Source organism: Palaemon carinicauda, chromosome 42, assembly GCF_036898095.1.
Source record: "Palaemon carinicauda isolate YSFRI2023 chromosome 42, ASM3689809v2, whole genome shotgun sequence".
Lineage (NCBI taxonomy): Eukaryota > Metazoa > Arthropoda > Malacostraca > Decapoda > Palaemonidae > Palaemon > Palaemon carinicauda.
Window position 1 is genome coordinate 12930208 of NC_090766.1, and position 27302 is coordinate 12957509.

The window sequence follows — 27302 nt, forward strand, 5'->3', positions numbered from 1 at the left end:
TGCAGTAGAAACTTACGAGTGGGCAGAGGTGAACTCAATTTCCTTGATAGCTTGTTTCCTTCCACCCAGAAGAACCTAGTAGCTTGGGCAAAAGGATGCAGATAGTGGGGTCCAAGTAGTCGTTAAATCCTCAGATAGTAAGAGAGATCCTGACTTTGGGGTTCTCCAATAGTAGACCTGTTTGCAACCTCACTGAACCATAAGCTCCCCATTTACTGCTCTCCAATATATGAAACAGAAGCAACATTGAAGGATGTTTCCCAGTACCCCTTGGACAGCCTCGACATTTATGCTTTTCCACTGTTCTGCCTGATAAGGGGTGTCCTGAATAGTTTGGGGGACACTCAATCTCAGCTTAACTCTGCAAGTAGAATGGTGCCTAGGCCTTCTACCTCTGCTGGTGGAGACTCGGAGGGAATTTTCTCCTCTTCACAATCTGTTGTGCCAACCACGTGTCTAGATAGTGTTTAGTATTCCACAGTGCAGTGGAATTTCTTCGGCCTCTTGCATGGAGGTTTATCTAGCATCTCTTTTTCCAGAGAAAAGCTTTTCGTGCGAGGCTGCACAAAAAATTTCTGGATACCTCCAGCAATCTTCAACCTCCGTCTATCAAACCAAATGGGCCATCTTCAATAGTTAGTGTTGTAGAAGAAGACTATCACACCTCAGAGCCTCTATTCCACTAATAGCAGACTTCTTACTGTCCCTCCAAAAGGCAACTCGGCTCCATTTCAGCAGTTAAAGGTTATCGCTCAGCCTTAAGTCTGGTCTTTAGACTAAAAGGAGTAGATATTTACCTCTGCCAACTTAGGAGGTTATGTTTTTGCCCCTGTGTGTGTGTTTGTTTTTGTGAACAGTTTCCTGGCCACAATTTTAATTGTAAAGTAATGAAACTAGCAGGGAATAACCAATATGTAAAAAGTTTGGAAATTATGAAATTCTGAAAGGTCAAGGTCATGGTCAAGCAAAATGCCCAATTCTCGTAATCGGCCATAAGTTTGGACAAAGCTGTCACAAACTTCAATGTTGGGTCTTAATTGAGTGTATGAAAATCCATGTCAATTAATACATGTCAAGATCAAGGTCGAGCAAAAGGTTGAGAAATAAGCTGCTGCGGCGGAGATCTGCTCTCAACACTGTCCCCCTTTAGTTCCTCTGTGTAGCTTTCAATGCTCATACAAAGCTTGGAACAGTTGGAAGTGAGACCGCCATCCTGGAACGTGGTCAAGGTGCTGCATTTCCTGAAGAGGGCACCTTATTGAACTGTTGAGGCAAGCTTCGAATAGTGACCTCGCTCTCCAAAATATTTTTCTTACTCACTTTGGCGTCGGCTAAGAGTTGGCGAGTTTTGTCTCTCCCATTTAAGGGTATTGAGGCAGGTCTTGTTCTTCGTCCCTTAGTTCATTGCCAAAACCCAGAATCTATCAACCCCAGATTCTGGGTTTTCATACTGTAGTTTCAGATAGCAAGCCTTGGAGAGGTAACCAATAATCCTGATCCGATCTTATTGTGTCCTATGAGGTCCCTGAGGTGCTACGTCAAACTTAAGCATGCACTTAGACCACACCTGTAACACTTTTTCATTTGCTCAGGAAGAGTGAAGAAGGGTGACAAAGAACACAATCTCTTCCTAGATAAGGGAGGTCATTGACTGAACCCTTTTGCGACCCTCTTTCTTCCTTGAGAATAACTCTTGTCAAAGCACGAGGCCAGAGGTATAAGCACGACTGCCTTCAAAAAGAATCTCTGAAACAGATACTACAGGCAGAGTTGTGTACTGTCCATTATCTGCAAGATGTGAACCACAGGTCTCTAGATACTTTTTCCTTAGGGCCTGTTATGGCTGCACTACAGGTGATGATAGCTACCTCAGTTCCTCTCCTGGGATCATTAACATCAGAGAGAGCGCTTAGATCTGGGATGAAAGTAAAGAATGATTGGCCTTTCTTTTTCTTTACCTCTTTTGGGGTACAGCATCAGACTTGATATGGAGGTAGGTAAGCCCCACTCAGCATTTAGCCATTCTATTCTTAAATATAGTCTAACCCCACACTCCTTACCAGGGAAAGTGTGGTATAACCAGGCAAACCCATATGAATATGCCTAATAAAGTGGACAAGGCAAACCTATTATATAGTATATGCCAGGTTTTATGACAGATATTTGATACAGGACAACCCTTGGTGCCAGGGCCGTGGAACCGCTAGTATTGCTGAGCCGCTGTTGCACAAGGTCTTCGGATCCTTAACACACACTGCATCTCAATGCTCAATTTTTTAGCATCCTAGGTTATGTTTCAAAGCCGTTGGAACGGAGAATTCCTCCCACCTAACAATGAATCTGTAAAGTATGAGGGTTTTTATTTAGGAACAAATGACAAAATGTTATTTTTGCTAACTATATACACCCGAGTCTTTTATTCATACTTTTCTGCCATCACCAACCCCCTAGAAAGTTCCTGATGCTATCAAAGTGGTTTGTCAGTGAGCCAGCGTTGGGACGGCGTTTCCCCGCTATTGGCCAGTTGTTGATATCTAGGTATAAAATTTAACTGATGTATTCCAGCTTCAGTTATCATTTTCCTATGTAAAAGATTCAGGTTTGTATAGTTTTGAAAAAATAAATTACGTTAAAGTTTGTCATTTTATCTATTCCAGCTTCAGTTGTCATTTTCCTATGTAAAGGACTCTGGTTTGTATAGTTATGAAAAAACGGATTACTTTAAAGTTTGTCATTTTAGTTTGGTTTCTGCCATTTTACAGGAAGACCATTACCTCCTTGAACTCTCAAACTTAGATTAATGTTTTAATGAGAGTTGGTGAATTATGTACCCTTAAAGATGGAGACAGAAAAGCTGTAATAATGTCTTGCTATTATATTTTTCTTTTGTTTTTATTTTAGAAGTACAGTAGTCTTTATTACAGGTTATACATTGTGGGGAAGACAGCAGCAGCACCACTAGATGACATAATTTCTCCCATAAGAAAGGTAGCAGTTCTTGCACGATTTGTGTGATAAATCTCAACCGGATTTTACAAGGTACTAATAATGGACTTCAAGAAACCATCCTCTGAAACAGTTGGAAGTGTTTGGGAAATGGTGCCTTGAACTGTGTAAGTTTAATTTTGTCTATATGCATGTACTGTATGGTATGGACAACGAAGTATATTGTTAGCTTTTATTTCAGAATACTGCCAAAACTACTTTGAAGCTAAAATGATACTTCCACTCTAAGTGGGGTATGTAGAGGTAAGATGCTGCTAAATATACTAACATACATAAACATTGATGAGAGCTTTTTAGCTGTGGCACTACCGAAAAGTAAATAAATAAAAAAGAAAATGGACAATGAATTCATGCCTATGAGGTGAGTTGTCGACAATAAATTTAAGTAATATACTGTAATTACTTTTTCTTAGTTCATCTTAACTGTTTCATATTATCAACAATTTTTCCATTTTCACTCCTCAATTTGAACATTAAAAAATTTTAAGATCCTTATTACTGCCCCACAAAATTAAGGGTAATTTTTGGATGCTTATGTTATTTACCTGCAAATTTTAATGGGTTTTTAGGTGTTAATATTGCCAATTTGAAAAAGTGGCAAATTTTCTGTGATAGGCCTATTTTTAACCAAAGGTAAGATTTCTTAAATGTTATAAATGCCTTGAATTTGTAGGTTCCAGACCCACTTAACAAACTTCATATTGTGGAGGTTCAACTTGTCCTGTAATTTCTGACATGAAGGGTTTATTACCCCCATCCCTTAATTTTTGGCATGAACTTATATTAACTAGATTTTTGTGACTGTCAGTCTTGGGTTAGTAAATTTTAGTATACTCTTGTTTTCTATTCCTTCCATATTTTTCAAGAGTTGAGCAAGCTTAATGAAGGACCATAGATACCCGGTGGTTTATCGTGGGGTCGCCCTTTACACTACCTGTCCCTTTGTTCCTCTGTGGTACTAATGTTTAAAATACTACCTACTGTCCTTATTTAGTTGAAGTGCCTACCTTGGAGGGTACTAAGCCTGCATGGTGTATCTGCTCCATCTTGTTGTTGATCCATTTGATTTGACATTTGGTTTTGTGTTGCATTTTTACTTTCTCTGTACAGTATATAGTAGTGTACATATATTTATAAATTTGTTTTAAAGTAAATTTAATTTTTTATTCATGAGATGAACAAGTTTCATCTGATGTATGGGCGTTTATTCTTATGCGGATACAAACTTCAGTTATCTATATGGGTTACTCCTAGTGTCGTTTTCTGCGACCAGAAAATGAGTACGCCATACTTCATCGGTAAGCAACAACTGCGCATGAAGCCCAGGAAGCCTGCTCATAATTCTTTGTCGTTTCCTCAAAACACGCCTGGTTGCTAAGTTTAGATGACATCTCTTTGTGATCGTGACTTTCGCGTTCAACTCTTACCTTTTTAGTGTTTAGTGCTTGTAACTTGCATGTCTCTTCTTTATTCAGTTACTTACATTACTATTCATTATCTGTCAGGATGACTACCCTTGTGGCATTCTCATGCACCGGGCAGATGAAGATTCGCATTCCTTTTTTCCCTCTTGCCTAGACAAGACTTTCAATGAAATCACCATATAAGTACTTAAGGTGGTGGACATTTTCCCAGTGGGAGAGAAGATATTCACGTTGCAGGAAACTAAGTGGAATTTCTCTCCTCCTTCGTCTCCTCCCAACAAGAGTAAGAATCGAAGGTTGGTCTACTCTCACTACCCCAAGAGGGTAGTTACACTTAAGTAAAGCTTTTACAGTTGGTTTCAGCTATCGCCGAAATAATACTCCTACGTAAAGAGCGCTAGGTTTGTAGAGCCAAGAAAATAGAAAGTATTCTAAATTAGTTATTTTAGTTTGGTTTCTGCTCATTTATAGGGAGACCACCCACTGTTGCATCATGAAACTCATAAATTTCAAATTAGTTTGATTAAATGGGATGGTTTGAACTATGTACCATCTCAAGTATGAAGACAGAAAAGATGTATTAATATAATGTTTTGCCATTTTTCTTTTAGTTTTCATTTTAAAAATAGTCTCATTACAGATTGGACATTTCAGTGAAGACAGAAGCACACTACTGTATATCTGGTATAACTCGGTCCCCATAAATAAATAAAGTAGCAGTTCACACAGAAATTGGTCATTATGCAAGGCCTTACAAATGTACTTAAAGAAACCATCATCTGAAACTGTTGGAGCTGTTTGGGAAATGGTGCTTTGAACTGTGTAAGTTGTCTTTTATTTTTGTCTAATATAAGTGCATGTGTGCACAATGAAGTACCCTGTATATTGTCGTCTTTTATTTCAGAATGAAACTAACAAAACTACTGTAAAGATAAAATGATACTTCCACTCTCAAGTAAGGTACTGTATGTCAAGGAAGATGCAGCTAGATATACTAACATTCTCGAGCATTAATGAGAGCTTTTTAAGTGTGGCACCACCAAAAGGTAAACAAAATACTTGAAAAATGCATCTATGCCTATGAGATGAGTTGTCTACAATAAATCCAAGTACCATATGGTAATTAAATTTTCTTAGTTCATCTCAATTGTTTCACATTATCAAGAATTTTTGCAATGGTTATTCCTCAATGTGAATATTGATAAAACAATTTAAGGTCCTTATTACTGCCCCACAAAATTAAGGGGGATTTTAGAAGGCTCATATATCCCAAAAATTTTTAATGGATTTTTAGGGATAAAGTGTCACCTTAAATGTGGCAGATTTTCTGTGATGGGCATATTTTTAACGAGAGGTAAGGATTCTTAAAGGTTGAATAAGCCTAGAATTTTTAGGTGTGCAGTGTTACATGCCTTCATGATTAAAATGTTCAGGTTTCTTGGAATTTGAGGTTCCAAACCCACTTGAAAAACTTCATATTGTGAAGGTTCAACTAATGCCCATAAATTCTGGCATGAAGGGCTCCTTTTATTTCTGAAATGAACTTATATTGATTAGATCTTTATAAAGTCTTGCTTTAGTTATCTTGGTATATAGAATACTATTTTTTTTTTCTTTTTTTCTTTTTTTTTCTCCAGATTTTTAAAGTTTATTGACCAAACTTAACCCTGGATAGGTGTGGTGGGTTGTATACAACCTGAGGTTAGAAAAAAAAAATTTCCCATAATTTTTCGTCCGTATTGGTTGCGAGTGATATCGACCTGTGAGACTTCAGTTCAGTGTGCGCAGCAGTCAGGTGAGGGCGCGTTTCATCCCAGCTATTTTCCTTGTGCTATTTCTGAGATACCCTCGAGTCGAGCTTGACCCATCAATACCTAATTAAGGTAAGTTGTGTACTATCAAAGGTTCTATATTATCGAATGTGCATTAGTGTTTAGGCGTGTATAAAAAGGATTGTTGTAGAGTGTTTGTGAATGTCTTCTACCCCGTATGTTTTTATAAAATAGCTTATAATTTTTCCTGCTTTTGTAAGTTTGTACCTTTATGATAACTTAATTATCATTTTATTTTTTTAATTGCAAAATAATCTATAAACTTCATTCTAGCTACCTTAATGTTTTTTTGCAGGAACAATTATATAAGTAAATGACTCGCAAATATTGTCATTTTTCTCCATTTCAGGTAGTAGATTTGACCTTAAAAGGTATTGTGGTTGGCAGACATTTTGTGAGCATATCAGACAGGTAAGCTGGCATAGCTCTAGGTATTCCCCTTTTTTTTCTGATATTTTCATGCATAGATACCATGCTCAGCATGGATATAAGGATTTCTTGAAAAATTTCTTATAACTGCAAAAAAAAAAAAAAAATGCCCTTTTATAAAACTTCAAATAATATCCAAATGCAGATTCTTTTACACATTTTTGTTGTATGATAATTAATACAATACCCTGTAAAAATTTCAGCCTCTAACTATGTTATTTACCTACCCCTAAAGAATTTTGAAAGAGGATAGATTTTTTTAGCCAAAAAAAAAAAAATTTCTCATTTCGGGAAACGTTCCCTTGCGGTTCCTCCCCCTCCCCCTTGGATCTCGGCAAAGGATGCTTAATTATCATAGAATAAGTGCTTAGAATAGTTTATTTCCATATTTAGATTTTAGGTAAATTTTTTTAAGTCATTTTTTTTTTTTTTAGTTTTTAATTTGTAATAAATATTTATTTTGGACTAAGCTTTTATTTACTTTTCTTTGAAGATTAGTATATTCTTTGAAGTTTATTTTTTATATCAAAAGGTTGTGAATTGATTTGTAAATTAATTTTTTATGAATTTTTTTGGGACCTCAGGTCGAGGTCGCCCCATCGATACCTATTTAAGCTGGTCAAATAACGATACATACCCAGGTTAATGAAGGACCATAGATACCCGATTGTTTATCACAGGGTTGCTTTTACCCTACCTGTTCCTTTATGCTCCTGTATGGTTTTCGTTTTCAAAGCCTTCCTTAGTTGAAGTTGCTACCCTGGAGGGAGGGTACTAAGCCCACTTGGTGTGTATGCTCCATGTTGACCAATTTAATTTGATGTTTTGCTTTGTGTGTGTTGCATTTTTACATTCTCTGTACAGCATATAGTAGTGTCATATTGTTTTTATAATTTTGTTTAAAGCATGATAACTTTTTCTATTCTTATTCTGAAGATTAGCAAAATCCAGGAGCATTGCGTCCTAGGGTTCATCAGTGACATCTGATGTATAGGCCTTTATTCCTACTGATATAAAATTGTCCTATTTTATATTCCACTCTAAATGAGATATATCAAGGAAGATGTAGCTAAATATTCTAACATACATAATCATTAATGAGAGCCTTTTAAGTGTGGTGCCACCAAAACGGTAAACAAAAAACTTAGAAAAAGTATCTATGCCTATGAGGGGAGGGGTATCTACAGTAAATCCTAGTTTTGTGCTGTAAATACATTTTCCTAGTCAATCTTAAAATTTCACATCATAAACAGATTTTGCAATGTTCACTCCTCAATGTGAATATTGATAAAACAATTAGGGGCCCTTATTACTACCCCACAAAATTGAGGGGAATTTTTTGGAGGCTCATATTTCCCCATAAATTTGAATGGATTTTTAGGTGTTGATATTTATTTGAAATTTGGCAGATTTTCTGTGATGGAAATTTTTAACTAAAGGTAAGAATACTTATATTGCAGGTGCCTAGAATTTGTGTGTTGTTACATGCCGCCTTATACATTTTTTCTTTGGGTCGCTTAGAATTTAAGGTTCCAGACTTATTTAACAAATATCTTATTTGGAGGTTTAACTTGTCCCCATAATAACAGACATGAATGGTTCAATCTCCTCCCCCCCTTTATAACTGGAATAAACTTACAGTAACTAGATCTCTATCACAGTCATGGTTTATTTCTCTTGTTATAGGATACATGCAGTCTTTTATTTCTTACTTTTACAGTGTGTTGAGCAAGCTTAATGAAGGAATATACAGTAGATACCTGGTGGTTTATCACGGGGCTGCCTTTACCCTACCTGTTCCTTTGTTACTTTGTGATATTAATCTTGAAAACATTTTTACTGTCTTTCCTTAGTTGAAGTGTCTACCCTGGAGGGTAGTAAGCCCGCATGGTGTGTCTGCTGCACCATGTTGATGACCAATTTTATTTCCTCTTTGTGTGCAAGATTCCTATATACATTTTATATACAGTATATACTAGTTTGAATATTTTTTTTTAAATTATTGCTTTTTTTTTTTCTTAATCTGAAGATGAGCGAAATCCAGTACTATACGGTAGTGTACATATCATCATTTCATTTAAAGTAGTTTTTTTATTCTGAAGTTGACTAAAATTCAGGACTATTGCTTCCTTGAGTTCATCAGTGTCATCCGAGGTACAGGCGTTTATTCCTATGCGGATACAAACTTTTGAGTCTTTTACATGGGTTACTCCTTGTCTCATTTTCGATGACCAGACCGTTCTTTACATGGGTTACTCAGTCTCATTTTCTATGACCATACAATCAAAGAAAACTAATTGCTTCATACTTTGTTGCTAATCAACCACTGTGTATGCATGTAGTCCAGGAAGCCTGCTTATAATGCTTGGTTGTTTCCTCACAACACAAATGGTTGCAAAGTTCAGAGAGGACATGCCTCGACTTCTATCCATAAGAAACTCTCTAAATTAACTTGCTTATCCATTTTAGTATCTTAGTGCGTGTTACTTCAGTTTTTTTTTTTACAGTTGCTTGCATTACTAACCATTATATGGGAGTTGTGTGTGTGCTTTGTCCAGTTAGACTGAATTTGTTCTTGCCCTGGCCGGGATGGCTACTCTTGTGGCATTCTCATGAACTGGGCAGTAGATCTGCATCCCTTTTGTCCCTCTTGCCTAGACAAGAGCTGTTCAATGAAATCGCCATGTAAGTACCGTAGTGATTGGACTTTCTCCCAATGGGAGAGATGATATTCTTGTTGAAGGAAACCAAGTGAGATTTCTCTCCTACTTTCTCCTCCCAACAGGAGTAAAAGACGAAGATGGGTTTACCCCCTAGGATACCCAGAGGGTAGATACACCTCGGAAAAGCTTTAACGGCTGGTTTCAGCTATCAGTACTCGAACGTGAAAAGCTCCATGTTTGTATTGCTAGAAAAATACTAATTAATCCAATTTTGTCATAGTTTGGTTTCTGCCAGTTTATAGGTAGAGCAGTATTGCATCCTTAAACTCAAACTTCGAAATATTTCAGCTAGAATTTGTTGAACTATGTAGCATCTTAAAGATAGACACAGCAAAGATGTGTTATATAATGCTTTCCCTTTTTAATATTTTTTTTTTAAAGGCATTTTTATTATAGATTGGACATCAAGGTGAAGACTGCAGCTCATTATATCTGGTATAACTCAGTCCCCATAAGAAAGGTAGCAGTTTCCACACGAATCGGGTAAAAAGTCTCAACAGCATTATTCAAGGCTCTGCTAATGTTCATCCAAGAAATTTTATTTTTATCTCTGTGAAAGGGTGTTTTTAACTTTAATTGTAGTATCTTATTGATTTTTATTTTAGAATGAAATGGCCAAAACTACTTAAAAGCTAAAATAATACTTATCTCTTAAGTTAGGTATGTCGAGGAAGATGCAGCTAAACATACATAAGCATTAATGAGAAATTTTCTAGTGTGGCGCCACCCAAATGTAAAAAAAAGAAAAAAAATGTGCATCTATGCCTATGAGGTCAGTTGTATGCAATAGATATAAATACTGTAAGTTTTCTTAGTTCATCTGAATTGTTCCACATTATTAAGTGTTTGCAATGTTCACTGAATTTAAATATTGATAAAACAATTTCAGGTCCTTATTACTCCCCCACAAAATAAAGGGGAATTTTAGGAGTCTCATATTTCCCCACAAATTTCAATGGAGTTTTAGGGGTAAATATTATATACTTACAATATGGCAGATTTACTGTGATGGGCTTTTTTGTAACTTGAGGTAAGAATTCTTAAATATTGAAAATGCCCAGAATTTGTAGGTGTCGGTGTTAGTTTGCTTTTTGATAAAAATATTTAGATTGCTTAGAATTTGAGGTTCCAGACCCACTTAACAAACTTCATATTGTGGAGGTTCAACTTGTAATTATATTTTCTGGTATGGAGGGGTCATTGTTCCACCCCCAACCTTTATTCATGGAGTGAACTTATATTAATTAGATCTTTCTCACAATCTTGGGTTAGTTATCTTGATTTTAGGATTCACACTGTTTTCTATTTATTATATTTTTAGAGTGTTTTGAGCAAGCTTAATGAAGGACCATAGATACCTAGTGGTTTATCATGTGGTTTACTTTACCCAACCTGTTCCTTTGTGGTATTAATTTTGTAAACATGGTTAATGTCATTCCTTAGTTGGAAGTGGCTACCCTGGAGGGTACTAAGCCTACTTGGTATGTCTACTCTGCCATGTTGTTGTCCAAGTTTATTTCATTCTTTGGTGCAATTCGCATTTTAACATTCTCTGTACAGTATATAGTAGTGTACATATTGTTTTTATCATTTTGTTTTAAATTATATTTACCTTTTTTTTTCTTATTCTGAAAGTAAGCAAAATCCAGGACCATGGCATTGTAGGGTTTATCAGTGTCTTCTGATGTATAAGTAGTTATTCCTACTCTGATTCAAACTACTAGTCTCGTTTTCTATGATCAGACAATCGTGTAGTCCTTGAAGCTTGCTCATAATGCTTGGTTGTTTCCTCAAAACACAACTGGTCGTAAAGTTTAGAGGACATGCCTCAACTTCAATCTATGATAAGACTTTCGCATTCAACTCTTTTACCCTTTTAGAGTCCAGTGCTTGTGACTTGCGTGACTAATTTAATTACAGTCACTTTTGTTACTGTTCATTATCTGTGAGTTATGAGTGAATGATTTTTCTAGTAAGACTGAACATGCGTTCCTGCTCTGGCCAGGATGGCTACCCTTGTGGCATTCTCGTGAGCCTGGCAGACTTAGATCCACATCCCTTTTGTCCCTCTTGCTCAGACAAGATGTTTAATGAAATAGACATGTAAGTACGGTAGTGAGTGGACCTTCTCCCAATGGTGGAGATATCATTCTCAACATAGGAAAATGCGAGATTTATCTCCTCCAAACGGGAGTAATAGACGAAGGGTGGGCTATTTCGGAGGGTAATTACACCTCGCAACCGCTCAATCAGCTGGTTTCAGCTATCGCCAAAATAATACAGTACTCCTATGTAAAGAGCTCCAGGTTTATGTAGTTAGAAAAAATACAAATTATTCCAAATTTGTCATTATTTCAAAATTTATTTTAGTTTGGTTTCTGCTATTTTATAGGGACACCAGTGTTGCATCCTTAAACTAGCATACATCAAATTAGTTTAATTAAATGGGACTTGTTGAACTATGTGCCATCTTGAATATGGAGACAGAAAAGGTGTTTTGATATGCTTATCCATGTTTTATTTGATTTTAAAGTAGTCTTTATTACAGATTGAACATTTTGTTAGACATTACGACACAATGGTCCTATATTTTCCTTATCTTCAGGATAAGAAAAAAATTATTTAAAACCAAATTATAAAAATATGTACACTAGTATATACTGTACAGAGAATCTACAACATGGCAGAACAGACACACTATATCAAGTATAACTCAGTCCCCATAAGAAATTTACTCAACAGCATTATGCAAGGCTCTACTGAAGTCCTGTACTTGGAGAAACAATCGTTAAAACAGTTGGAATTGTTTGTGAAGTGGTGCTTTAAACTTGTTTTATTTTATACAAAATAAAACGTGTGGACAACAAAGTACATTTTTGTCTTTTATTTCTGAATGAAATTACCAAAACTACTTAGTTAAAAATACTTCCAGAAGTGGGGTATTCCAAGGAAGAGGCATCTAGATATACTGTACTAATATAAGCAGTAAAGAGAGCGTTTAAAGTGTGGTGCCACCAAAAGGGAAACAAAAAACTTGAAAAATAGATCTATGCTTTATGCTTGTGAGGTGAGTTGTATACAAAAAATCCAAGTACTGTACTGTAATTAAATTTTTAGTTAAACTTAATTGTTTCACATTATCAACAGTTTTTGCTATGCTCATTCCTCAATGTGAATATTGATAAAACAATTTCAGGTCCTTATTACTGCCCCACAAAATTAAGTTGAATTTTAGGAAGCTCATATTTCCCAAAAAATTTTAATGAGTTTTAGGGAATAATAGTGTCGCCTTAAAATTGTGGCATATTTTCAGTGATGGACATATTTTTTAATGAGGTAAGGATTCGTAAATGTTAATGCCCTGAATGTTTGAGTATGCAGTGTTACATGCCTTTATGGTAATGTTTAGGTTTCTTGGAATTTGAGGTTCCAAACCCACTTTAACAAAGTTCATATTGTGAAGGTTCAACTTGTCCCCCATAAATTCTGGCATGAAAGGTTCATTGCCCCCCCCCCCCCCCTTTATTTCTGGAATGAACTTATATTAACTGGATCTTTGTCACAATCTTGGGTTAGCTCTCTTGGTTTATTATACTGTTGTTTTCTAATCCTTTCTTATTTTACAGGAGTTGAGCAAGCTTAATGAACGACCGTAGGTACATGGTGGTTTATCATGAGGTTGCCCTATACACTGCCTGTCCTTTTGTTCCTCTGTGGTATTGATTTTTAAAACCATACCTAACGTCCTTTAGTTGAAGTAGCTTCCTTGGAGGGTACTAAGCCTGCCTGGCGTGTCTTCTCCATTTTGTTAACCAATTTGATTTGACATTTTTACATTCTCTGTACAGTATATTGTAGTTTTCAATATTTAACTTAGCCGGTGATTATAATAGCTGCAACTCTGTTGCTCGACAGAAAACTCTAAGGTAAAACTCGCCAGCGATCGCTACACAGGTTGCGGGTGTGCCCAACAGCGCCATCTGTCGTCCAGATACCCAGTATTCAATGTAAACAAAGAACTCAATTTTCTCTCTGTCGAGCTATCGACAAGACGTACTTACTCGCTGTTGCTAAACTGGAGTTTTTTCACAACTAATTGGTGAAGTACTTTATTCTAGTTTTGAGCTTTCGCTATGCAGGTGTTTTATCTTAATCTTAATTCTTGAACTCGTTTTGGATAGATTCAATTATGGTGACAAAGAGAGTATGGACTTTCTTTCACTTTTAAATGGCCGACCCTTCCCTTAGACGGAAGTGTGTTTAGGCTTTTAGTAATTATATCACGTTATAGATTTTCCTCTATATATTTTATTTTTCTCTCCGCCTTTATTAGGCCTCTTCGATTAACTTTCCATTTATTATAAACATATAAAAGTAATTTTAATGTTTTGTTTATATAGACCTTTCCTGAGAGTAGGCGGTCCTAACTTGGAAACCGAAGTTAATCAACGTTGAGCCCTTTATATCGTAATTAGCTTTTAAAGAGCTAAGGATTTAAAACTTTTTAAATGTAATATTTTATGAAAGAATTTCTTTGATAGTCTTCGTACTGTTTTCAAAGATGAACTAACGTTTAGTTTATTTATGCTACGCAGTTGTTGACGTTCAGGACGTTCAACATGCGCTCTATCGTTACGATAGAGAGAGAGTGTATCACGGTTTCACTTTGCAGTAAGAGTAAATCGATCCTGACGTTTTGTTCATTCTTTCTTAGCTTAAATGTTTTAAATTCTATTTTAAAGGAACTTTTTATTTGAAAAACCTTTCAGTTTTTTCCTTTAGTCAAATAACATGTTTTTTTGACGAAATATAATTGGGCTCTTCTCTTAGGTGCGAAATCAAGAGAGAAAGAGAGAGAGAGATAGAGACGGAGGGGGAGAGAGGAGAGAAAACGTTCCGTTCAAGCGGGTAACGTTGTTCTCGAGTTACTCTCGTCCCTAGTCGCTGTACGGGGAGGAAGGATAAAACGTTTTAATGTAGTTTTTTATTCTCGTCCCCAGGCTATGTGCGGTGAGAGATTGAAAACGTAGTTATATGAACTAGTGTTTAGTCTCTTTCCCAGCCACTGATTTTTTTTTTTTATCTTAAAATATGTTTTCTGTTTTTTGCTGGTATTAATGAGCTTGCATTATACGACTGATTTCGCAATTACTACCTTTTAATGAAGGGTAGAATTGCGTGTTTCAGGTAGAAATCAGTAAAAGTTTCGATTTCAGTGAAATAAGTGCAAAACAGAAAATCGAAGTGATAAAGTGATATGCGCAAAGTGTTACAGTGTTGCGTCCGAGGGTTCGTCTGTTCGTGCCTGTCGTTCACCTAGTCCGGGACCTCTTACATGCTCCCAAGCCCAGGGGAGAAGTAATGTCAAACGACTTATGGGTTCGAGAGGCCTTGACCAACGAACAGACGTTTTCCCTCTATGGTATCGGGTGTATCTTACCAAGATCTCCCCTACCATAAGACGAGAGAGACGTTGTATCTCGTCATCCGAAGGCTTTTCGCATAAGAAACCTGTCACAAGGTTTCGAAGCCCTTAAGCGAAAGTCAGTCCTTTCAGGACAGGTCCAGCGCCCTGGTTACAACCATTAGGACAGCTCTGACCCTATGCAGTCATCAGATAACTGCTCGCCGCCTAACAAAACCGTAACACAGACTCCGAGAGTCTTTTTTTTGTAGGCAAAGTGTTGCGGTCACAGACGTTACCCTCGTCTCTTACCACAACCATTTCCGTTGATCCTTAATGGGTTGTATGGCAAGACATGCAGTATATGCTTGCCTCCCTTATGGAAGACTATTCTGCCGATTAGTCCGTTGAGTCTAGCCGTTTATCTCGTCGATATCCTGGCTTTCAGCCAACCTAACATTCCTTTGTGCTTTCTGTTGACGTTGGCGTAGCTTAGTCACGTCAGTCAGGTTGTTTAGAACCACACTCGATGCGGTCTCGTGTGGTTTTTCAGCCGCATTTGGACGTTAGGCCACTTGCTGATGCTCCTGTTGACGTTCAAGACGTTCACTAACAATCGGAGTTGACTTGTTTTGACGCTGTGCGTCAACCTCCGCATTCTAGAGTTGTTTTGACTGCTCAGTCTAGGCAGTCAAAGCAGTCTCGAGTGGACGCTGTGCGTCCTCACGCACCTGTTGTGGTTGACAGTTCAGTTGTTGACAGTTCACAGACTGTCAAGCAGTTACATGACGTTGCGTTCTGGTCCGCTACTAATGCACCAGTGAGTGTGGACTCTGCTTGTAAAGCATTGCCACCACGGTAGGTCTCTCCCTTGCTTGAGACTCGGCTTTTATCGGACAAGGTTCCTGTAGATGAGGAAGTTGCTGTTCCCCCTCCTACTGATATTCCCTTGAGGACTCTGTCAGATGGAGAGGAGCCTAAAGCTGCTTAGCCTCCTATGGACTTTAATTAAATCATGATGATTTTTTTAAGGATCTTTGTCCGGATCTTTTTGTAACTGCTGCTCCTCGTTCGCCTAAACGTCAGAGCTTACACTAGGCCTAGCTACTTCGAAGCCGTTGTTTTTAAGCTAGTGCTCTCTCGCTCTCCTAGAGAGCTTTACGTTGGCTAGGCGACTGGTTTTTCACCAGGAGGAGTTTGGGGGATACAGCCTTTGCTTTCCCTTCTTTTAAGCTGGTTTATAGAGCTCGAGTCTGATATGACACGAGAGAAGTTCTCGGCTTGGGAGTTCATGCCTCTGCCCAGATAGACTTCTCAATTCTTGTAGACTCTCCCTGGCGCCTGGCCAGGAGACGCTCCAAGTTGTTTACAGGTCAACTGCACAGCTGTTTTCGAGCCTTTGAAGTTTTGCTGTACAATTATGTCACGCATAACAAGGCTTTCAGGGATGGTAAACGGTACCGCCTCAGTCGCTAACCCCGTCTGTTGCCACACCTGCTCCCGTAGACCCTAAATGGGCTTTGCTGCAAGACATGCAGTCCAAGCTTGCGTCCTTGATAGAGGACTTTAATGCGGAGAAGGTTGCTACTGAACCTTCTGGCCAACAACCTTCCAACTGGTCGGTTGTGCGCCCTGTTGACGCTGAGGTAACCTACTCGCGTCTGCCAGTTGAGGTGGTTCCTCCACCAATGCGACCCAGTGTGGGTTGCCAGCCGCACGTTGACGTTAAGCGACGCTCGGAGGTGGTTGTTGACGTTCAGGACGTTCAACAACCAGCAGAGGTGACTTGTTTTGACGCAGTGCGTCAACCTCAGCAACCCGGTAGGGTGTTGACTGCACAACCCAGACGGTCTAGACAGTCTCGGGTTGACGCTGTGCTTCCTCGCGCACCCATGGTTGTTGGCAGTTCACAGACTGTGCAGCAGTTCCATGATATTGCGTCCGGCTCCGTCACGCATCCACCAGTGCGACCGGACTCAGCGAGCCAGACGTTGCCCACTCCGTTGCCGTTTCCTCATCAGTTTTCGGATGAGGAACCCTCTGATGAGGACGTTGCTGAACAACAAGACGATCAGCCCCCAGAATAGATCAAGCCCTGCTATCCATCCAGAAGATGCTGAAGAAGGAACGCTGCTCAGTCAGGCTGTGGATGAGTCTGGTAGGGACGCTGTCATCCGTGGAACAATTTGTGTCACTAGGAAGACTACACCTCCGTCCTCTTCAATACCATCTAGATTTTCACTGGAAAAAGGACAAGACGCTAGAAGCGGTCTCGATCCCGGTTTCCGAAAAGATAAAGTCTTGTCTGACTTGGTGGAAGGTCAATATCAACCTAAGAGAGGGTCTTCCCCTGGCTGTTCAGACTCCCAACCACGTTCTCTTCTCGGACGCATCGGACGTGGGCTGGGGCGCGACACTAGACGGTCGGGAATGCTCAGGACTGTGGAACTCGAGTCAGAGGAGCATGCATATCAACTGCAAGGAGCTGTTGGCAGTACATCTGGCCTTGAAAAGCTTCAAGTCTCTCCTTCGAGGCAAAGTGGTGGAAGTTAACTCGGACATCACCACGGCCTTGGCATACATCTCCAAACAAGGAGGTACCCACTCACTGACATTGTACGAGATCGCAAGGAACCTGCTCACCTGGTCAAAAGGTCTAAACATATCGCTAGTAACGAGGTTCATCCAAGGCAACTTGAATGTCATGGCAGATTGTCTCAGTCGGAAGGGACAAGTCATTCCAACAGAATGGACCCTCCACAAGGATGTATGCAAGAGACTTTGGGCCACTTGGGGCCAGCCAACCATAGTTCTCTTTGCAACCTCGATGACCAAGAGGCTCCCAATATATTGTTCACCAATCCCGGACCCAGCAGCAGTTCATATAGATGCCTTTCTCCTAGATTGGTCACATCTAGATCTATACGCATTCCCACCGTTCAAGATTGTCAACAAGGTACTGCAGAAGTTCGCCTCTCACGAAGGGACAAGGTTGACGCTAGTTGCTCCCCTCTGGCCCGCGAGAGAATGGTTCACCGAGGTACTTCGATGGCTAGTAGACGTTCCCAGAACTCTTCCTCTAAGGGTGGACCTTCTACGTCAGCCACACGTAAAGAAGGTAAACCAAAGCCTCCACGCTCTTCGTCTGACTGCCTTCAGACTATCGAAAGACTCTCGAGAGCTAGAGGCTTTTTGAAGGAGGCAGCCAGGGCGATTGCTAGAGCAAGGAGAACATCCACCCTTAGAGTCTACCAATCGAAGTGGGAAGTCTTCCGAAACTGGTGCAAGTCAGTATCTGTATCCTCGACCAGTACCTCTGTACTGTAACTCAAATAGCTGACTTCCTCTTATACCTGAGGAAAGAACGATCTCTTTCAGCTCCCACTATCAAGGGTTACAGAAGCATGTTGGCATCAGTCTTCCGTCACAGAGGCTTAGATCTTTCCAACAATAAAGATCTACAGGACCTCCTTAAGTCTTTTGAGACCACGAAGGAGCGTCGTTTGGTTACACCTGGTTGGAATTTAGACGTGGTACTAAGATTCCTTATGTCAGACAGGTTCGAGCCGCTACAATCAGCCTCCCTGAAAGATCTCACCTTAAAGACACTTTTCCTGGTATGCTTAGCCACAGCTAAAAGAGTCAGTGAGATTCATGCCTTCAGCAAGAACATTGGATTTTCGTCAGAAAAAGCTACTTGTTCACTACAACTTGGTTTTCTAGCCAAAAACAAGCTGCCTTCTCGACCTTGGCCGAAATCGTTCGATATTCCAAGCTTATCGAATATGGTTGGCAATGAACTAGAAAGAGTCTTATGCCCTGTGAGAGCTCTTAAGTTCTATTTAAAACGAACTAAACCTTTACGAGGCCTGTCTGAAGCTTTATGGTGTTCAGTTAAGAAACCATCTTTGCCTATGTCAAAGAATGCTTTATCCTATTTTATCAGACTGTTAATACGAGAAGCTCATTCCCATCTGAGTGAGGAAGACCAAGCTTTGCTGAAGGTAAGGACACATGAAGTTAGAGCTGTCGCAACTTCCGTGGCCTTTAAACAAAATAGATCTCTGCGAAGTATAATGGACGCAACCTATTGGAGAAGCAAGTCAGTGTTCGCGTCTTTTTATCTTAAGGATGTCCAGTCTCTTTACGAGAACTGCTACACACTGGGACCATTCGTAGCAGCGAGTGCAGTAGTGGGTGAGGGCTCAACCACTACAATTCCCTAATTCCATAACCTTTTTAATCTTTCTCTTGAAATGTTTTTATTGTTGTTTTTTGGGTTGTCCGGAAGGCTAAGAAGCCTTTCGCATCCTAGTTGATTTGGCGGGTGGTCAAAGTCATTTCTTGAGAGCGCCTAGATTAGAGGTTTTGATGAGGTCCTGTGGTATGGGTTGCAACCCTTGATACTTCAGATCCTAGGGGTCGTTCAGTATCCTAAGAGGATCGCGAGGCTCCGTAAGGAAGACGTACTTAAAAAGGCAGAGTAATTGTTCAAGTCGACTTCCTTACCAGGTACCTATTTATTTTGTTTTTGTTATTTTGATAACTTCTAAAATGAAATAAAAACTCTTAGCTCATAATAATGTAAACATATTTTGCTGGTCTCTACCCACCCCCCTGGGTGTGAATCAGCTATTATAATCACCGGCTAAGTTAAATATTGAAAAATGTTATTTTGATAATAAAATAAATTTTTGAATATACTTACCCGGTGATTATAAATTAAAGGACCCTCCCTTCCTCCCCAATAGAGACGCAGTGGAACGAGGAGAAAATTGAGTTCTTTGTTTACATTGAGTACTGGGTATCTGGACGACAGATGGCGCTGTTGGGCACACCCGCAACCTGTGTAGCGATCGCTGGCGAGTTTTACCTTGGAGTTTTCTGTCGAGCAACAGAGTTGCAGCTATTATAATCACCGGGTAAGTATATTCAAAAATTTATTTTATTATCAAAATAACATTTTTCATATTTTTATCATTTTGTTTTGAAATATGATTACTTTTTTATTCTTGAGGTGAACAAATCCAGGGTTCATCAGTGTCATCTGCTGTATAGACGTTTATTCCTGTGTGGATACAAACTTCAGTCATCTATATGGGTTACTGTCTTTGTTTTCTACGACTAGAAAAACGAGTGAGCCATACTTCATTGCTAAGCAACAACTGTGTATGCGGCCCCGGAAGCCTGCTCGTAATTCTTGGTTGTTTCCTCAAAACACTCCAGGTCGCTAAGTTTAGATGAAATATCTCGACTTCCTCTTTATGAATGTGACTCGCATTCAACTCGGCTTTATAGTGTTTAGTGCTTGTGACTTGCAGGTCTTATCTGTATTCAGTCATTTGCATTACTATTAATTACCTGTGAGTTAAGAGTGAATGCTTTGTTTAGTAAGACTTAACTTGCATTCTTGCCCTGGCCAGGATGGTTACCCTTGTGGCATTCCCATAGGCCAGACAGACGTAGATTAGCATTCTTTCTGTCCCTCTTGCCTAGACAAGAGATGTACAATAAAATGCCCATGTAAGTACTGTAGGGAGTGGACATTTTCCCAATGGGAGAGATATTCTCATTGCAGGAAACTAAGTGGAATTGATCTCCTACTGTCTCCTCCCAACAGGAGTAAGAGACGAAGGTTGGTCTACCCTTGCTACCCCAAGATGTAGTTACACTAAAGTACAGCTTTAGCAGCTGGTTTCGGCTATCGCCGAATTAATACTCCGTAAAAAGCTCTAGGTTTGTAGTTGAAGAGAAATACAAAATATTCTGAATTAGTTATTTTAGTTTGGTCTCTGCTCATTTATAGGGAGATCACCCATTGTTGCATCATGAAACTCAAACTTCAAATTAGTTTGATAAATGGGATGGTTTGAACTATGTACCATCTTAAATAAGGAGACAAAAGATTTAATGTCTTGCTGTTTTTCTATTAGTTTTTTCATTTTAAAAGTAGCCTTCATTACAGATTGGACATTTTGGTGAAGACAGCAGCACACTATATCTGTCATAACTCGGTCCCCATAAATAAAGCAGCAGTTCACGCACGAGTTGGGCATTGTTAGGCTCTACAAATGTACTTCAAGAAAACATCTGAAACTGTTGGAGCTGTTTGGGAAATGGTGCTTTGAACTGTGTAAGTAGTCTTTTATTTTTGTCTAAAATAAGTGCATATGTGGACAGTGAAGTATATTATTGTCTTATTTCAGAATGAAACTAACAAAACTACTTTAAAGCTAAGTGATACTTCCACTCTTAAGTGAGGTACTGTCTGTGAGGAAGATGCAGCTAGATATACTAACATACATAAGCATTAATGTGAGCTTTTTAAGTGTGGCACCACCAAAAGGTAAAACAAAAAACTTGGAAAATGCTTCTATGTCAATGAAGTGAGGTGGGGTTTACAATAAATCCAAGTACCGTACTGTAATTGTTTTCTTAGTTTATCTCAAGTGTTTCACATTATCAACAGTTTTTGCAATGTTCATTCCTCACAGAACATTGATAAAACAATTTCTTTATTACTGCCCCACAAAATTAGGGGTTAATTTTAGGAAGCTCATAATATTTCCCCAAAAATTTTAATGAAGTTCAAGGGATCAATAGTGTCGCCTTAAAAATTTGGCTGATTTTATGTGATTGGCATAATTTTAACGTGAGGTAATGATTCTTAAATGTTGACAATGACTCAAATTTTTAGGTGTGCAGTGTTACATGCCTGTATGATAAAAATGTTTGTATCTTGGAATTTGAGGTTCCAAACCCACTTAACAAACTTCGTATTGTGAAGGTTCAACTTGTCCCCATAAATTCTGGCATGAAGCATTCACTGACAACCCCCATCCCTTTATTTCTGGAATGAACTTTAATTAACTAGATCTTATCGCGGTGTTGGTTTAATTCTCTTGGTATAAGGGATACTCTGGTTTTCTATTTCTTCCATACTTTTCAAGTGTATTAACCAAGCTTAACCCTTAGCGGTCGAAGCCCGGCTCCCAGCCAGCTTTCCCAAATGGTAGGTTTAGGAGGCAAACTAATAATGTTACCTTCTTGTAAAAATCCCAGAATAATACTTGGTTTTATATCTTTCAAGAAATATCATTTTCGTGAACAAAAAACGTGTTTGTGTCAATTTTCTTAGAAAAACTGGCTAAATGAACAGCAGATATCGCGATGTTATTCGGTGCAAAACGTGGGGGAACCAGCCAGATTTCCTGTTTCGAGTTATTCAGGGTTGACAATCCTCTCGGTCGCTATAAGCCGCTAATCCCATACCATACCCCTATAAACGCAGGTACCCAAACACTCGGACGACCATACATAGGGCAGACTTCTTGTTTCACCAAGTTGTAATTGATTAGTAACGAACGCATTGCTGAACTAATAATCATGTTTCTCCGACACCGGAAGTTTCTTGAAAACGAAGAGGAAATCTTAGAATACTTTTTTTGATTGCCTTCGGAATCGGGAGATGATTCAAGTAAAAACAATGAACCGTCTGCCGCTCCTTCCACATCCGATGAAAACAATTCTTTTATCGTGAATGAAGACCTGGAAGCGGAATCTCCTGACGAGAACGAATACACTGACGATAGGGTAATGCCCCCCTGAAGAAGACTAGGACACAAATGACAAAAATTGGGCCAATGTAAATAACTGGGAAGAGTTTGATGGAGAGGCATGAATTACCCAGATTTACTTTCAAAGGAAGAGCAAAATTTAACTGTTCTGATCAAACTATCAACACTCCTTTGCAATTTTTCATGCTCTTTTTTACACGCGAACTTTTCCAAACAATTGTAGTTGAAACGAATCACTACACAGAGGAACTGAGAAGTAGGAAAAGGCCTCTGCAACAATATTCTATATGGCAAGACTGGCAAAAAATAAGCGTGGAGGAAATGATGGCCTTTCATGGAACAATAACTAACATGGCTTTACACAGAAATAAGAGATCAAGGGACTTCTTTTCCAAGCAATGGGTGGACAAAAGTTTGTTTTTTCGGCAATTCTTTAGGAGAGATAGGTGGTTCCAGATATTCTGGGGTCTTCATGTGTCTCTTCCAGCAGCCCCTGGCAGTGGCTTCATGGCATCTCAAAGGTCAAAGGTAAAAAAAGTAAATGACTATTATCTGAACGGTTCTTACGTTATCATCGTGGATGTCATCCAAGCGCCGACGAGTCCACAGTGCCATTTAAGGGCAGGACCGTATTCAAGAAGTACGACAGCAAAAAACCAACAAAATGGGACATCAGAATATATGATATTGCTGATGCGCTGACGGGATATATTCTAGGTTTGATTCCGTGTTACGGCAAAGCTACTCTCGAGTGCCTTGGTTATACTGGTCATCTCTTCACCACTCGCATTGTATTGACACTAGTCGACATCGTTACGTGTGCCACAGGAGAAACTAGATACCATGTTTATACGGATCGTCTTTATACAAACTTATCTCTAGCTGCGGAACTTCTGAAGAAAAAAATTCACATCACTGGAATGATAAATACAAATAGGAAAGGCCTTCCCCCTCAAGTGAAGAAACGAAAAAGATCATCAGTAGGAAGAGTAAGGTCGTATGTGAAAAAACAAGCGATGCCGCCATATTCTGTCTTGGAAAGATAAGAGGGACGTCATTATGTGCTCTACATACCATACGGCAAGAACCATCCAACATCGCCGTGTTATGAAAGGGAATTTAGAACAAGTAATTGAAAAGCCAGTGATGGTCTCCGAATATACGTCTAACATGGGAGGAGTGAATCATGCCGATCATTACATATCATACTGCTTCCTACAAAAATCATTAAAATGGTGGAGAAAAGTTTACTTTTTCCTTTTGGAAGTAGCTATAGTGAATAGTTTCATTCTCCATCGTATTCATATGAAATCAAAAGGGTTGAAGGTATTAACTCTTCTTCTGTTCCAGAAAGAATTGGTAGGAAACATAAGAAGTGCGGCTCAAAATGGAAGAAGCACAACTGATGATGAGGAAAGGTTGAATGGAAAATTACATATAATAGCCAAACAAGACAGGAAACATTTCGTCAAATGCATTGTATGCAGTGACAGAGGTGGACCCGGTGGAGGGAAAGAAACAAAATATTTCTGTAAAACTTGTACTAGGTAACCTGCAATGCATCGCGAGTGCTTTGAAGCTTACCACACAAAAAAGGATTACAAAAGGAAGTATACTTAATTTTTGTATGAATCCTGCAATATGAATTTTGTCTATTTTTATTATAAATAATAAGTTTCTTCGCATGTTATTGTGTTAAAACATTATTGTTATTAATTATTATTATTAATATTATTATTAGCATAAATAACGCCAAATTATTAGACCTGTATGATTTACACCTATAAGATGAATGAAATCTTTATTGAAAATTAAGAAATTTTATTTGGACCACTTTGACCGAAAAAAAAATGATCAAACTACAATATGTTCCTTACGTTCGACTCTGTATGATTTGTAAATTTATTCCTATGAAAAAAAGGAACATGATTATTATTATTAATTCTTTTTTGCCAAAATCAGAAATATGTACAAAGTCCCCCCCCCCTCCCAAAGCATTCAAACCAAATATATTGTATTATAATACACCTAAAAAAAAAATGTGATATAGAAAATTACATGTATTCCGTATGTATGGTCATACATTCCTCATTTGTGAACAAAAGGCCACTTGGTAATTCTGGGCTGGTGGTGAGAGGTGGTCACACCCTTGGCCACACCAGGTGCAAGGTCGGCAATTAGAAATCTCCATAAACCGTAGAAGAGAGAGAGAGAGAGAGGGAGAGGGAGGGGGGGGTGTAAATATAATGCATTTAGTTATAATCTTCTCATAATGTGGCATGCAAAGAATAGATATATTACGATATTTCCTTCTTGATTTACTGAAAACTGTAAATCTACTATTTTGGGCTATAATATTACAGTATCCTATTTGAGAGAGAGAGAGAGAGAGAGAGAGAGAGAGAGAGAGAGAGAGAGAGAGAGAGAGAGAGAGAGAGGGAGGGGGGGGAGAGGGGGAGGGGGGGGGGGAGTGTTAATGTAGCAATACCTACATAATTGGCTGAAGAGCAGCAAGCAAAAAATTTATGCAATGGAAAATTTTTCTTCTACCTAGAACGAAAAATAGTGCGAAAGATTGTTTCATAAGAACATACAGTACGTACGTATGTATGTTTGTAGAGAGATTGATTGATTTTTTTTGTTAGGATTATGGTAAAGCTACGGGTAATGTATGAATATTCTTCTTTTATAATTAGTGATATAAATCCCATTGGTATAAACACAAACCAAAAAAGTAAAATAAAATGACAAAACAAATGAAAGGAAAGCAGAGGTAGTCTGCTTTAGGTCCAGTTGCACTGACCATACTTCATTTCTGTCCAGCATGTCAAGGTCGTTGACGATCGCTGGTTGCCGTACGGCATAAAACTTTTTACTATATATCTTTCAAAAAATGCTGTGTTTGTATATGTTTTATTGAAAAATATTTGATATATTTTCATAATGTATGAAAGCACTTGTAAAGTTCAACACTTCGAGATACAAGATCGACTAAATTTATTTTGTTCTCGTGCTACTTGAAAATTACAATTTGGCAACTTTTATAGGTTCGATACCTTATTCAGTGTCACCAACACGGCTATGAAACTTCTAATTTCACCTGGAATTATACCTATACATATATACCTTCGTAATTCAGAAACCGTTGTTCGAAAAGCATTTATTCAATACCCATATATCATGAAACTTTACCTTGCGATTAATGCAAAAACTAATGGATTTAGAGATGATTTAGATACTAAATTTTCCATTTTAGTTAAGTAAAATAAACAGGCGGACATAGTTTTTTTCCTCGTATTAATGACAGTAATTGAAATACTTTTATGTCCATTTTAACATATGATATACATTTGATAGTAATTACCCCTTTTTCATAGGTATAACATACGTTTAAGAAATACTTTCCGTGAACTTAAAATTATAACTGCTCCGGTTCCTCCAAGTGACTGAGAGCTTTAAAACGACTACAGGGGACTACCTACCAAGAGCCCAAAGGATTAATGAAGGGCCATAGATACCTTGTGGTTTATCAAGGGGTTGCCTTTACCCTACCTGTTCCTTTATGCTCCTGTATGGTATTATTTTTCAAAGCCATAGTTACTGTCCTTCCTTAGTTTAAGTTGCTACCTTGGAGGGATGGTACTAAGCCTACATAGTGTCTGCTCAATTTTGTCGACATTTTATTGGACGTTTTGCTTTGTGTAATGTATTTTTACATTCTCTGTACAGCATATAGTAGTGTACATATTTTTATAATTTTGTTTTAGAGTATAATTACTTTTTCTATTCTCATTCTGAAGATTTGCAAAATCCAGGACCATTGCGTTCTAGGGTTCATCAGTGACATCTGATTAACAGGCCTTTATTAATACTGATACAAAATTTTGAGTCCTATGGGTTACTTCTCGTCTCCTTTTCTACTACCAGACAATCAAAGAGAATTGATTGCATCATAATTCTTTCCTAAGCAACTACTGCGCATATGGCACAGAGAGCCTGCTTATAATGCTTGGTTGTTTCCTCACAACACTCCTGATGCAAAGTTTGGAGAAATATACCTCAACTTCCTATTTACGATAACTTCCACTTTCAACTTGCTTATCCTTTGGGTTTAATGCTGAGGACTTACATGTGTGTTCTTTATTCACAGTCTCTTGTGTTACTATCCATTATCTGCAAGTTAAGAGTGAATGCTTTGTCTATCAAGACACTGAATTTGCGTTTTTGCCCTGGCATGGATGGCTAATCTTGAGCTGGGCTGACATGGGTACACATCCCTTTTGTCTCTTGCGTAGACAATTGATGTTCAATGAAATCGCCATTTAAGTACTGTAAGGATTAGACATTCTTCTAATGGGAGAGGTTTTATTCTCGTCATTGGAAAGGGAAATTTCTCTCCTACTTTGTCTCCTAACAGGCGTAATAGAAGGTTGAGGTACCCTGGAGGGTAATTACATCCCACTAAAGTTTGAACGGCTGGTTTCAGCTATCGCTGAAATAATTCCTTACTATGTAAAGAGCTCCAGGTTTGTATAGTAAGGAAAAATATAAAATATTCCAAATTTATTATAGTTTGGTTAGGGAGACCAGTGTTGCATCCTGAAACTCAAAATTCAAATTAGTTCGATTAAATGAGACTTTCTGAACTATGTACCATCTTGAAGATGGAGACAGAAAAGATGTACTGTATTAATATAATGCTTGCCCTTTTTCTATTAGTTTATTTTAAAAGTAGTCTTTGTTACAGATTGGACATTTTAGTGAAGACTGAAGCTTGCATTATCTGGCATAACTTGATCCCCCATAAGTAAGGTAGCAATTCACACACAAATTGGGCATTGTAATGCTATACTAATGTACTTCAAGAAACCATCATCTGGAACTGTTCGTGAATTGGTGCTTTGAAC

The 27302-nt window shown here is 38.4% G+C and overlaps 1 long non-coding RNA gene across 2 annotated transcripts; it reads left to right on the forward strand.

Moving 5' to 3' along the window:
- The first annotated feature begins 2929 nt into the window (after nucleotides 1-2929).
- LOC137632964 (uncharacterized) lies at nucleotides 2930-27302 on the forward strand. 2 transcript variants are annotated; one of them, XR_011042150.1, is made up of 6 exons: nucleotides 2930-3113; nucleotides 5071-5252; nucleotides 9811-9897; nucleotides 12347-12481; nucleotides 20784-20951; nucleotides 27143-27302. It is a non-coding gene; the product is annotated as an uncharacterized lncRNA (long non-coding RNA). The 2 variants fall into 2 exon arrangements; XR_011042151.1 differs by lacking the exon at nucleotides 9811-9897.